The sequence below is a fragment of the Sarcophilus harrisii genome, chromosome 6 (assembly GCF_902635505.1).
Source record: "Sarcophilus harrisii chromosome 6, mSarHar1.11, whole genome shotgun sequence".
NCBI lineage: Eukaryota > Metazoa > Chordata > Mammalia > Dasyuromorphia > Dasyuridae > Sarcophilus > Sarcophilus harrisii.
In genome coordinates this window covers 80,623,867-80,636,760 of record NC_045431.1, presented here as the reverse complement: position 1 = coordinate 80,636,760, position 12,894 = coordinate 80,623,867, and the positions used below count along the sequence as shown (strand labels likewise).

The 12,894-nt window shown below is 33.5% G+C and overlaps 1 long non-coding RNA gene across 1 annotated transcript in view; it reads right to left on the bottom strand.

The window, feature by feature from the left end:
- Positions 1-411: 411 nt before the first annotated feature.
- Positions 412-12,894, bottom strand: part of LOC116420160 — a 57,669-nt gene continuing 45,186 nt past the window's right edge. The window contains exon 3 of the long non-coding RNA XR_004230436.1: positions 412-747. This is a non-coding gene — a long non-coding RNA (uncharacterized LOC116420160). The remainder of the gene's footprint in view (positions 748-12,894) is intronic.

The window sequence follows — 12,894 nt, the reverse complement described above, 5'->3', positions numbered from 1 at the left end:
CCAGTGTATTTCAATTGGTTTTTTCTTATTTCTTGCAAAATTTTCACTTTGATCTGGGGGTTTCAAAATTTGGCAATAATATTCTTATTGTTTTCCACAAAGGATTTCTTTGAGGTAGTGATAGTTTTTTATTATTATTATTTTTACTTTCTCATCATATTCTATCACTGCAGGACAATTTTCTTGAATTATTTCTAGCATTATCATGTCATGGTTCTTTTTTACCACAATTTTCAGGTCATGCAATTATTTTTATATTTTTTTCCTCTTGATCTGTTCTCCAGATCCATTGTTTTTCTTATAATATATTTCACATTCTATCCTATTTTTTCATTTTTTACACTTTCTGTCTTATTTTTTTTACACTCTGTTTTGTTATTTCTTGGTCTCATAGCTTCATGGGCTTCCTTTGCCCAATTCTAATTTTCAAAAGAATTATTTTCATCTTTAAGACTCTGTATCTCCTCTTCTAGCTGGTTAAATTTTTTGAATAATCTTGTTTTTCTTGAGTGATATTTAGTTACTTTTAGTTTTTCTTCAATGTCTCTCTCATTTGATTTTTAAAGTCTTTTTTGAGTTCTTCTATAAATTCTCTCTGGAAACCGAATCATTTGACATAACTCTTTGGAGTAGAAAAAAGGGGATTTTTTTGGTTGTTTGTCTTTTTATTTCAGTGAACTGTGAAGATGAACCCTGCTTTTCCCTATTCCCATTGTAGGTTTTTTGGTTGGGTTCTTTCTTCTTTGCCTGTTGAGAGAGAGAGAGAGAGAGAGAGAGAGAGAGAGAGAGAGAGAGAGGAGTATTAGTGTAAGCACCTTTAATTGGGGGATTGGGGGATTGTGTCTCTAGCTTCATTTCAGCTCTCCCCTCTGACCTGGAGCCCCAAACCAAGAGCTCCACCCTCCTGCATTTGCCTAGCTATCAGAGCATCCCTGTCCCAATGCTTCTACACTCCTGGGTTGCTGGTTCCTTTTAGCCCAGGAATGTGTCTCTGCAGTACTGATGGGTCTGGTATTCACAATCAACTGAGGCTCTCTAAGTCTTCTAGGACTTAGAACCCCAAATTTGCTCACAGGTAAAATTTTCTGTGGTTCCTGCTGAGGTTCCAATCAAACCCAACAAGCCTCAGTAGTTCCCACTTTCTATTTCTGTGGAGCTAACCTAGAGACATTTGCACTTCACATGGGTTAATCTGGGCCTGAGTCTTTCTTCAGATCTTCTTGAGCTATACCAGAACTCTATTCTGCTCCAAGTCTTCTTGATTTTTCACCAGTCCATTTACACCCTGAGGTACAAATTTCTTCAGTCTGTGGAGGAAATCTGGAGAGCTTGAAATTCACCAACCTACCATTTTCTCAGAATCCTCCTGAGATCTTGCATCAAATGTATTATATTGATATATAAGCCTTATACTGATTTATATTAAAAATGTAATTTCAAATACACACTATCCTTTTATTGCAGTCACTTATTTTTGCTTGATTTGGGATTGAGTTCATGAGATATTCTCTAATTCTTTGTTATGATAGCAAGCTTTTATGACATTGATATTAGCTGTTTCTTTATCAAACAATTCAGTTTTTCAAACCTCACCTTTATTTGATGCATAGGTTTTCTTTTTAAACTTTTTCAATCATTTTCTATCCCCTAACACTGGGGAAATGTATAATGATTACTAAGAACTAAAGCCCCACATTAGCTATATCCAAAAATATGTCTCTATCACCAGTTGACAAATGATCAAAGGATATGAACAGATAATTTTCAGACGATGAAACTAAAGCCATTTATAGTTATACAAAAAATGGTCTACATCACACTTCTCAGATTGCCTAAGATGTCAGGAAAAAATAATGATTAAATATTGGAGGGGATGTGGGAAAACTGGGACACTGATGCATTGTTGGTGAAGTTGTGAAATGATCCAACCATTCTGGAGAGCAATCTGAAACTATGCCCAAAGGGCTAAAAACTATGCATAACCTTTGATCTTGTGCATACCAGCAATACCATTACTAGCTCTGTATCTGAAGGAAGTAATAAAGGAGGGAAAAGGACCCATATGTTTGCAGCAGCTCTTTTTGTGGCAGCAAAGAACTGGAAAAAGAATGGATGCCCAGCAATTGGGGAATTACTGAATAAGTTGTGGACAAGAAGGTAATGGAATATAATTGCTCTATAAAAAATGATGAAGAAACTTCAAAGAAAATAAAAAGGTCTGGGAAGATTTACTTGAACTGCTGCTGAGCAAAACAAGCAGAACCAGGAATACATTGTTTACAGTAACAGCAAAAATGTGTGATGATAAACAATGAAAGGCTTAGCTCTTCTCAGTAGTTCAGTGATCCAGGGCAATCCTAATAGACTTTGGACAGAAAATTCCATTTCCATCCAGAGAAACAAGTATGGAGATTGAATGTAAATCAACAAATGCTATATTCACTTCTTTTTTCTGTTTTTTTTTTTAAATCTCCCCCATTTTTTTCCCCTTTTGCTCTGATTTTTCTCTCCCAACGTGATTCATAAAGCAATGTGTATTAAAAATAAATTTATGGGTGTATATATATGTGCATATACATATGTTTCTGAATTTTTTATTCCTCACCTCTCTTTGAGTAACTAAGTGACATGTTTCATGTTCATTATTTTGGATTTGTGATATATCATTATGCTAATTAGAGTTCTAAAGTTTTATTTTTTTCTATATAATGCCAATATTATATAAATTGTTCTAATTCTCTTCACTTACTCAGTTCATGCAAGTCTTCACAGTTTACTCTAAAACTGTTTTTTAAATTTTTTACAGCACAAAAATATTTCATTATATTTTATATGATAATTTAACTATTTCCAAATGATGGCACCTCTTTAATTTTTTAATTTGGGGCTGCCACACAAAATTAGTTTTATATACATAGCTTTTCCTCTTTCTTTGATTTCTTTGGAGATATAGATCTACTAGTGGTAAAACTGAATGTATTTTAGTACCTTTCTGGGAATAGTTCCAAATTCCTTTCCAAGATAGTTGGACCAATTCATAGTTCCATCAACAGTATATCAGTGCAGCTGTATTTGCGCTCCTCCAAATTTGTCATTTTCTCCTTTTGTCATCATTTCCACTCTGAATTTCAAAGTTGGCTTAGAGTTTTAGTCTCTAATTTTTAATGATTTAGAGCATTTTATATAATTATTGATAATTTCAATTTCTTTCTTTGAAAAATATTTATAAATTTTACTATGTATTTATGTGTGTGAACTATTATCTAACAAAATGTTCTGCATATGATGGATGCCCAATAAATATTTACTATTTGAATACTCCCTTTTTCCATTTAAATATTTCCAGTTTCTTCAACTCATCTTCATATGGAATTTTTCTATTGCCCTCATCCCAACTTCCTCTGTACCTTCTCTAAATAGGTGATGTTATTTCTAAAATGTGACACCTAGAACACAAAACTTCATATGTGATTTGGCAAGAGAGCTATGGTAGTATATTTCTCATTCTTAACTATGATTCAATTAATACAAGTTAGGTTTGTATGATTGGATGGAATATGCACTTCTAAGACCCCATCATTTTCTTTAACTATCTGAATTTATTTTGAGAATATGGAAGGAACTCTAAAATTTCTTGATCAGCCTAACTCAAGTTACATTAAGAATAAGACTGATGGAAAGAGGTGAAAGAGAGAATACAGGGCAACAAGAGCGTATAGCATTTTTGAAAAAGTAGTAGGTTGTTCTGGGAATTTAGGTAGGCTGAACTGTTAATTATCAATTGATCCTATAAGCTTACCTAAGCATGATCAGACTACTCATTCCCTCTCTCTTCCTTTGCAGGTCATTGTTTTCCAAGAAATTTATTTTTCATGTAAAGCCATAGTTTTCCTTTTAAACTTCAGCATGCAGAATATTAGCGATTCCAGGAATTTTAAACTCAGAGAATTTTGACCTTGGGCTCTTGCCAGGAATATAAATTATAATACAAATATCCCTATTCTTCTAAATTATCTCTAAAGTTCCAGATTTCATTATAACCAACTATTTAATCTTCCCCCTATCACATCACCCCCCCCTTTTATCCTACTCACTCTCTCTCCTTTTACCCTGTTCATCCTTAAAAGTGTTTTGCTTTTGACTACCACTTCCCCCAATCTGACCACCCTCCTGTCCTGTCTCTTCTTTTCCTCTCTTTTCTTATTTTTCCTTCCTCCTAATCTGTAGGGTAAAGTATATTTCTATGCCCAACTGAATGTTTATGTTATTCCCTCTTTGGGTTAATTCCCATAAGAATGGGATTCAAAGACTCCCCTCATCTTTCCCTGCCTTGTAAAAGTTTTAGCCTCTTTAAGTAGGATAATTTACTTCATTCTACCTCTCCCTTCCCCCTTCTTCCAGTGAATTTCTTTCACACCTCTTAATTTTACTTATAAAGTTATCATCCCCTCATATTCAACTTATAGCCATGCCCCTTGGCTACGTACTTCCTTCTAACTGCCCTAATAATGAGAAAGCTCTTAGGAGTTATGAATATCATCTTCCCATGTAGGAATTTTAAAAGTTTAATCTTATTGAATCCCTTTTGATTTCTCTTTCCCATTTCCCTTTATATGCTTCTCTTGAGTCTCATATTTGAAAATGAGATTTTCTATTCAGCTCTATTCTTTTCCTCAGGAATGGTTGAAAGTCCTGTAATTTATTTTTTTCCTTTGAAAAATTATATTCAGTTTTTCTGGTCAGTTGATTCTTAGTTGTAATTCTAGCTCCTTTGCCTTCCAAAATATTATATTCCTAACCCTCCAGATACTTAATTGCAGAAACTGCTAAATCTTATGTGATTCTGAGTATGGATCCATGATATTTGAATTGTTTCTTTCTGGCTGCTTGCAGTTGTTTCTCTTTGACATGGAAGTTATGGAATTTAGCTATTATAGTTCTGTCATGGACTCCCTTTCAGGAGATGTTTAGTGGATTCTTTAAGTTTCTATTTTATCCTCTGATTCTAGAATATCAGGGCAGTTTTCTTTGATAATTTCTTGAAAAAGGATGTCTAATTTAGTGTTTTGACCATGGTATTCAGCAAGTTCAATAATTCTTTTATTATCTCTCCTTGATTTATTTTCCACATTAGTTGTTTCTCCATTGAAATTTTTTACACTTTCTTTTTTTAATTATTATTTTGATTTTTTTTATTGTTTCTTTATGTCTCATGAAGTCATTAGCTTCCACTTGTCCAATTCCAATTTTTGAGGAGTGTGGTTTTGTACCTCTTTTTCCATTTGGCCAGTTCTACTTTTTAAATATTTCTTCAGTGAATTTTTGCACATCTTTCTCTACATGTTCATATCTGCCTTTTAGGAATTCTTCCTTTCAGTGGATTTTTGTGCCTCCTTTTTTTTTTTTTTTTTTTTTTTTTTTTTACCTTTTGGCATATTCTGTTTTTTTAAGATATTGTTTTCTTTGTACTTCCTTTACCAAACTGATTTTTTTCATAATTTTCTTATATCACTCTCATCTCTTTCCCCATTTTTCCTCTACTCTCTTGTTTGATTTTGAAAATCCTTTTTGAGCTCTTCCATGAATTCTTTTGAAGGTCATAAAACCATTTCATATTTTTCTTTCAGGCTTTAAAATGTAGCAGTTCTGACTTTGTTGTCTTCTTCTGAGTTTGTGTTTTTATCTTTCTGGTCACAATGGTAGTTTTCTGTTATCAGGTTCTTTTTTGTAGTTGTTGTTGATTTGTTCATTTTTCTATTTTATTACTTGACTTTTAGTTTGAAGTTAAAGTTGGTCACTGGGAGTGGAGAGGGCACTGTCCTAAGACTCAGGATCTTTGTGCAGCTATTTTTAGAATTAGTTTTAGGGTATACAAGCTTTCAGTTCTTGCAAGGTGGTATGATCTAAGGAAAGGGATGTTCTCTACTTTCCTGGTTGGTACTCTTGTCTGTGAGTGATCACAAGCCTGGAATAATGACCAAGGTCCCCCATCCCCTGTGGCTTCTAGCTCTGGTATGCTCATAATCCTACTTGCCCTGAGAGTCACCTAAGACTACTACTTGGATACAAGGATGATAAATACAAGTGTCCTGCACCCAGTTCTATGAAAGGGATAACATCTTCTTCTGACAAGTTGTCTGATCCCTTTTTCATCAGTGGCTCTAAGTTTTAGAAACTCCTGGTATCATAGCTGATTCAGCCACCCTGAAGTCCTATTCCTAGTTTTCCAGGACACCTGCTTTGGCACAGTCTGGACCACACTACATTCTCACTCTAGTGTGACACATCTTTCCTGCCAACTCCTAAGATGTCTTGAGCTAGATAATTATTTCACCCCATCCTCTTGTGGGTTCTGCTGCTTAGAAGGGAATTTAAAATTCAAGCAAGTCTCTGTCTTTTCTCCGCTATGTTGACTAACCCAATTATTTCATTTTTAAAACAAGAACCTTTATATTCTCTTTTAATTAGGAGAATTAAATAAAATACACACATAGCTTAGTATCTCTTCTAGCCAACAAGGTTTTATGGTAGGTAAATAAGGAACAAATAAAGAAGAAGCTTTAATACAAAGCTAACTCAAAAAGAGACAAATGTCTTTTCTAGAAAGTGTAAAGGGGTTCATAAAATAGATTCTCATCCTCTGATAGGTTTTATATCTTATTTCTCAATAAGTTCTTCTGATCCCACTTTGTGACTGTCACTCTTCCCGAGATGGCTTCTTTGTCCTTCTTACCTTTTGCCTTCCTTCCTCCTTCCCTGATAACTCAGCTTTTGAATAACCTCTAACCACAAGACCCTTTGTCAAAAGTGAGTGTGGCAGATTGACTAAGACAAAAGGAAAAGATGATGTTAAGTGTTGGAGGGGATGTGGGAAAACTAGGACACTAATGCATTGTTGGTGGTTGTGAACTGATCCAACCGTTTCAGACAACAATTTGGAACTACACCCAAATGGCTATAAAACTGTGCATATCCTTTGATCTAGCAGTGTCACTACTGAGTCTATATCCTATGAAGATCATTAAAGAGGGGAAATGTGCATGTGCAAAAAATGTTTGAAGCAGCCCTTTTTATGGTGGCAAAAAATTGGAAATTGAGTGAATGTCATCAATTGGGGCATGATTGAATACGTTATGATGTATTATTGGAATATGATATTATTGTTCTGTAAGAAATGATTAGCAGGCTGATTTCAGAAAAGCCCAGAAAACTTTTATGAACTGATGACGAGTGAAGTGAGCAGAGCCAGGAGAACATTATACACAAGAAAAGCAAGATTATGTGATAGACGACTATGATAGATTAGCTCTTTTCAGCAATGCAGTGATCCAAGAAAATTCCAATAGACTTGAGATTAAAAAAAATGCTATTGGAATCCAGAGAGAAAAAAAAACTGTAGGAGACTGAATTTTCACTGTTTTGTTTCTTTGATTTTTCTTTCTTGTGTTTTTTTTCTTTTGTTCTGATTTATTTTTCATAACATGACAAAATGTTTAAATTGATTGTATATGTATAATATATATCAGATTGCTTACTGTCTTGAGGAGAAGAAAAGTAAAGAAGGATGGGAGAAAAATTTGAAACTCATAAAAATGAATGTTGAAAACTATCTTTACATGTAATTGGAAAAATAAAATACTATTGAGAAAAAAAAGTAGATGTTACACTTGGGTATTGGTAGTTCAGTGCCCCATCAAGTCTTTCTGTTCCTAAGTTGTTACATTTTTTAATTTTGATTAATTTTATTTTTAATTTGTGCAATAAAGCAAGTCTTTCCATAATATAATAAATTTTTTAAAAGATGATTATATGAAACTACAAATCTATTATATACAATTTGCTATTTCTCTTTATATATAATAAAGTTAGCATATAAATTTCTTTTTTTTTTCTTTTTTCTCCCTTCCCCAACCTAAAGATAGCTATTACTAGACACCAATATGTGTATATGTATACATGTATACATGTTTGTATAGTAAATTCATTCTATACTACTTCAATTTATCAGTTCTTCCTCTGGATACAGTTAGAGACTTCCTTCACATGTCCTTTGTTGCTGATTTGGATATTTAAAATAGTCAAAATGATTTATTTACTCAATGTTCTTGAAACAATATTGGTGTTACTGTATACAATATTCTCTTGGTTCTACTCATTTCCAACTTTATTTTTTCATGCAAATCCATGTTTTTCTATGACAATCAAGGTCATCATTTTAATAATATAGTAGTATTCCAATCATATAGTACAACTTGTATCATTACTCAATTGATGGGCCTCCCCACAACTTCCATACTTTGCCATCACAGAGGGCTGCTATAAGTATTTTAGAACATATAGGTTCTTTTCTTTTTTCTCTAATCATCTTTGGAAATACACCAAGTAGTGTCATTGCTGAGTCAAATAATAAAGGTTTAATAACTCTTTGAGCATAATTGCGGATTGCTCTCCAAAAAATTCTTCATAATTCACAGATCTACCAACAATAAATTAGTCTCCCATTTTTTTCTACATCCCTTCCAATATTTTTTGCATTTCTTTTCAATCATTTTAGCCAGTCTGATAGATATAAAATGTTGTTTTGATTTACATTTCTCTAATCAACAATGATTTAGAGTATTTTTTCACATGAATAAAAATTGTTTTGATTTTTCATTGAAAAATGTATCTTTTTGATCACTTATCAACTGAAGAGTGACATATTCTTATAGATTTGATAAAGTTCTTTATATATTTGAGATGAGCCTTTTATCTGAAAATCTGTCTATAAATATTTTTCTCAATAAAGGCAAAATGTAACTTGTAGCTTATAATTCATTTAAGTGTGTTTCCTTCCTAGATAAAATGAAGTGGGCTTATAATATTTCTACAGATCCTTCAAAAGTATTCAATCCAGTATCAAACTATAAGGACAATATTGAACTTCTGTAAGCTGTTCATTTCAAACACTAAAAAAAATTCTATATGTGAAAGAGTGCAGAAATTATCAGACTAATTCCTTAATGCATAGACATAAACCTTAGCAGGAAAGTGCTTTAAATGGGGTGAAAGAATTCCTCTTGTTCTATACAGGACTGCTAGTAGGACACCTCTCATGTCATTCTAGAGGGCATAGCCTTTCATCTTTTTGGTTTTGTTTTTTGCTGAGGCAATTGAGGTTTTGAACTCAGATCCTCCTGAATTCAGGGCTGATACTTTTTCCACTGCACCAACTAACTGCTTCCATATCCTTTAATTATTTAAAATGGAAAAGAACTAGAGTGGGAGGTTGATCAGAGTATTCCTAATCAATTGATTCTCCCAGATCTCATAATGACATTACTGAGTGCGGATCTTTGTCAGAAAGGGGCAATTCCCATAGAGATGGTTATGTACTAACTCTTTGCAGTGTCTCTAGGATGACAGAGACACTGCCTGTCTTCCAACGATAAAGTTTATGTCAAATAGGATTAACAAATTGAGTCCACTCTCTGTGGACTCAAGAGTAAAGAGAAAATCACACATTGATTCCTATCCCATTGCCCATGTTTTCTCTCTCCTTTTCTCCCCACCAGGAGCAATAGTGACATTAAGCATGTTTCAGCAGAAATCTGTGCTTGTCCAGATGAGTCTGAGTCTCAGATAGATTTCTTCTGCTTTCTTCAATGAGCACAAGCTGAGCAAGAGCCAGCAAGGTGAGCAGTGGGTATTCCCAGCTTTGGCAATTGCTTCACGTGCTTGCAGTCTTGGAATTGGCTATTAGTTGATAATTTCTATAAAAATACACTTCTCAGAGGGGTGGAACTCAATTACTTGGAGGGGAATGCTGTGGTTACAGAAACAAAAAAAAAAACCCAAGCTGTGCCATGGCTAAAAAGGAATTCTGGACCTTGGGAGTAACTCAGCCAGGCAGCTGAGGGTAAACCGAGACACTTGTCCAGTAGTAGTACAAAGGAAATATTATCTTTTAGGGAAGTATAATAATAGTATTGAAAAAAATTGAATTATGTTGTGTCTGTGTTAATACATTTTGAATCTTAAACATCTGAATCTTACTCTTTGAATCTTAAATTATCTGTTGTAAAGGATATAAACCACTCTCATATTTATTTATATTGCACATTGAATCCCTTTCCAGAAGAAACTCTTTTTATCACCCTCATTTTATAGACATGAGGGTCTCTAGCTTATTTTTTTTTTTGAAATTTATTATTTCCCCTACCTGGACCCAAGGATTCCTCCCCTCTACCCCATAATTCTAGAGCCCTTTTGTTGGAGGAAATTTCTTTTGTGACCTAGTGACAGAAGAAATAGCCAAGATTAAAAGTAAGATTGTTCTGCTAAAAACTTAGTGCTTTTACCCATCTATGATATAGACTTAGTTCATATGGTGTGGTCCAAATCCTTAACAACTCTTATAGAACTTAGACATTTTCATAAACGAGTCAAATACATTTGTAATGAATAAAGCATAAGTAATTTATTACAACCTAAACAAAGTGAGGAACAGGAGTGATGGGATAGAGAAGCAATAAGGGAAGGATGACCCAGAGTGATTGAAGGAACGCTGTGTTCAGTGCAATCGTCCAAATGCCCCGGGAAGGTAGCCTCTAGACCAGGAAGAAGGAAAATTGGTCTTTTTGGAGAAATCAGCATCAATCTTGTATAAACAACTTCATCAACCTTTGTGCAGATAATGCTTAGTTCAAGATGCCTGGGTTAACTTCGAAGCATGACGTTCACAAAGGTCTATGAAGACTATGAGTTTTATAGTGAGATAAATAGGTTCTTACTTAAATTTACTTTGTTAGGCTGTTGCAATGAGAAGTGCCTGATATGTCAGAAGGTCTCTGTTTATAAGTTCATAAATCTATAGCGTCATTGATTCTGGCTCTGCTACTTCTGACAATATGTCATTTGAATTCTTTGGACTTTAGTTTCCTCACACATAAAATGAACAGAGTGGACTAAATATTATTTTAATGTCCTATTCAGTTCTTGGTATATGTCCTATATAAAGTAATGCTATATCTCACAACACTTCCATTAACCCATATAGTCAATTAGCCCCTAAGTATTTATGAAACCCTTATTTGTGTCTGGACATAACAAATAGGGAGTGCAAGCATATGATATGCAAATTTCTAGAAAATGACCCCAAAAATGAAGTGTTAAGAAAAAAAAAGATACATGCTCAGTGTCTAAAGCAAAGGCAGAATGTTGTAAGCCAGTTTTATGGCTCTCAAAGAGGTCCAGAGGTTCCTGCTTTTGGAAACTCACAGTAAATGTCAAAAATGAAATCATAAATAAGAGCTAATTAGTATATCCTGTAAGGAACTTATACAGCCAACAGAGAAATTAAAAAAAATATTGCTTAAGATAAATTAAAAAGTCAGGTGCATCATTCGGAGAAAAATTAATTGTTCATCAAAATGAATTAGCATGAAATTCTCAATTGGGCATAAAATTTTGCTTTGGTAAAGCTTTTAAAATTTTTCTGTCTTGTAAAAGTTTGATTTTTTTGCTTACAATTCAGAGAAATTAGGATAGACTGTAATCAAGGTACACTGCATTGTGCTAATATATTTATTTTTTCCATGATCGTCTAAATGGAAGTTAAAATGGGCAAGAAAACTAAATCTAAAGGGGTATTTAAATGCAATTATTCATAATTCAAATTTTATCCAAGAATAAAAGAAAAGGCACTGTGACAGAGGAAGCAAAATTTAATCACTATAAATTTTCACTTGATTTCTAGAAACTTATACTGAAGACCCAAGACTCAAGAAGAAATATATACTCTCTTGCAAATGTAAATCTTATTTAATAAATATTTATACTCACCTCATATAATAATTTCAATATATCTCAAATCAAATTAAAGGAGAAAAATTTAAACTTTTTACCTGGAAGATTTAAAACAAATTCATAGAGTACCCTTAAACTGAATTACATTTGAAGTCTACTGACAGAAGAGAAAAAGACTTGGATATGATTTTCTTTTTTCTTTTTTTTTAATTAAAGCTTTTTATTCACAAATCATATGCATGGGTAATTTCTCCAACATTGACCCCTGCATAACCCCCTACCCCAAATTTTCCCCTTCTTCCCCCCATCTTCTCCCCACACCTGGCAGGCAATCCAATACATGCCAAATATGCCAAAATACATGCCAGATCCAATATGTGTATACATATTCACACAGCCATCCAGTTGCACAAGAAAAATCAGATCAAGAAGGAAAAAGAAAAGAAAAACTGAGAAAAAAGAAACAAAATGCAAGCAAATAATAAAAGAGAGAGTGAGAATACTATGTTGTGTTCCAACCTCTCCCCTGGTTCTCTCTCTGGGTGTAGATGGTTCTCTTCATCACTGCACAAGTGGAACTGGTTGGATATAATTTTCAAAACATGCTTCAAAGACAATGAAAAACCCTCAGTCAGCTAAATTGTAAAGACAAAAGGAAATTAATGAAATAACGGGATCAATTCCTATCTTATTTCTTTCAGCTTTTTTAAAAATGTTTTACCAAATTTTCTTATCCAGAGATCAGAAAGTGGCTTCATTATATAATCAGAGTAAAAAAAAAAAAAAAAAAAAGGAAAAAAAATTCCTTGGCTGTAGAGAATGTGGGGAATATGAATATGGATAGAGGACCAGTCCTGAATTTAGGAGGACCTGAATTCAAATTAGCCTCACATACTTCTCAGTTATGTGACCCCAGGCAAATCACTTAATCTTAATTATCTCCCCCCAAAAATTTTTAGATTACATTAAACAAATAAATAAACTGAGCACTAAGGAAATTAATTTATTCTAATAAAATGTATCGAAATAATAGGCAGGATATGAACCCAGAATCTCAGACACCAAAATCAGTTTTCTTTTACTTGGACCACACTTTCTCCAGATGCC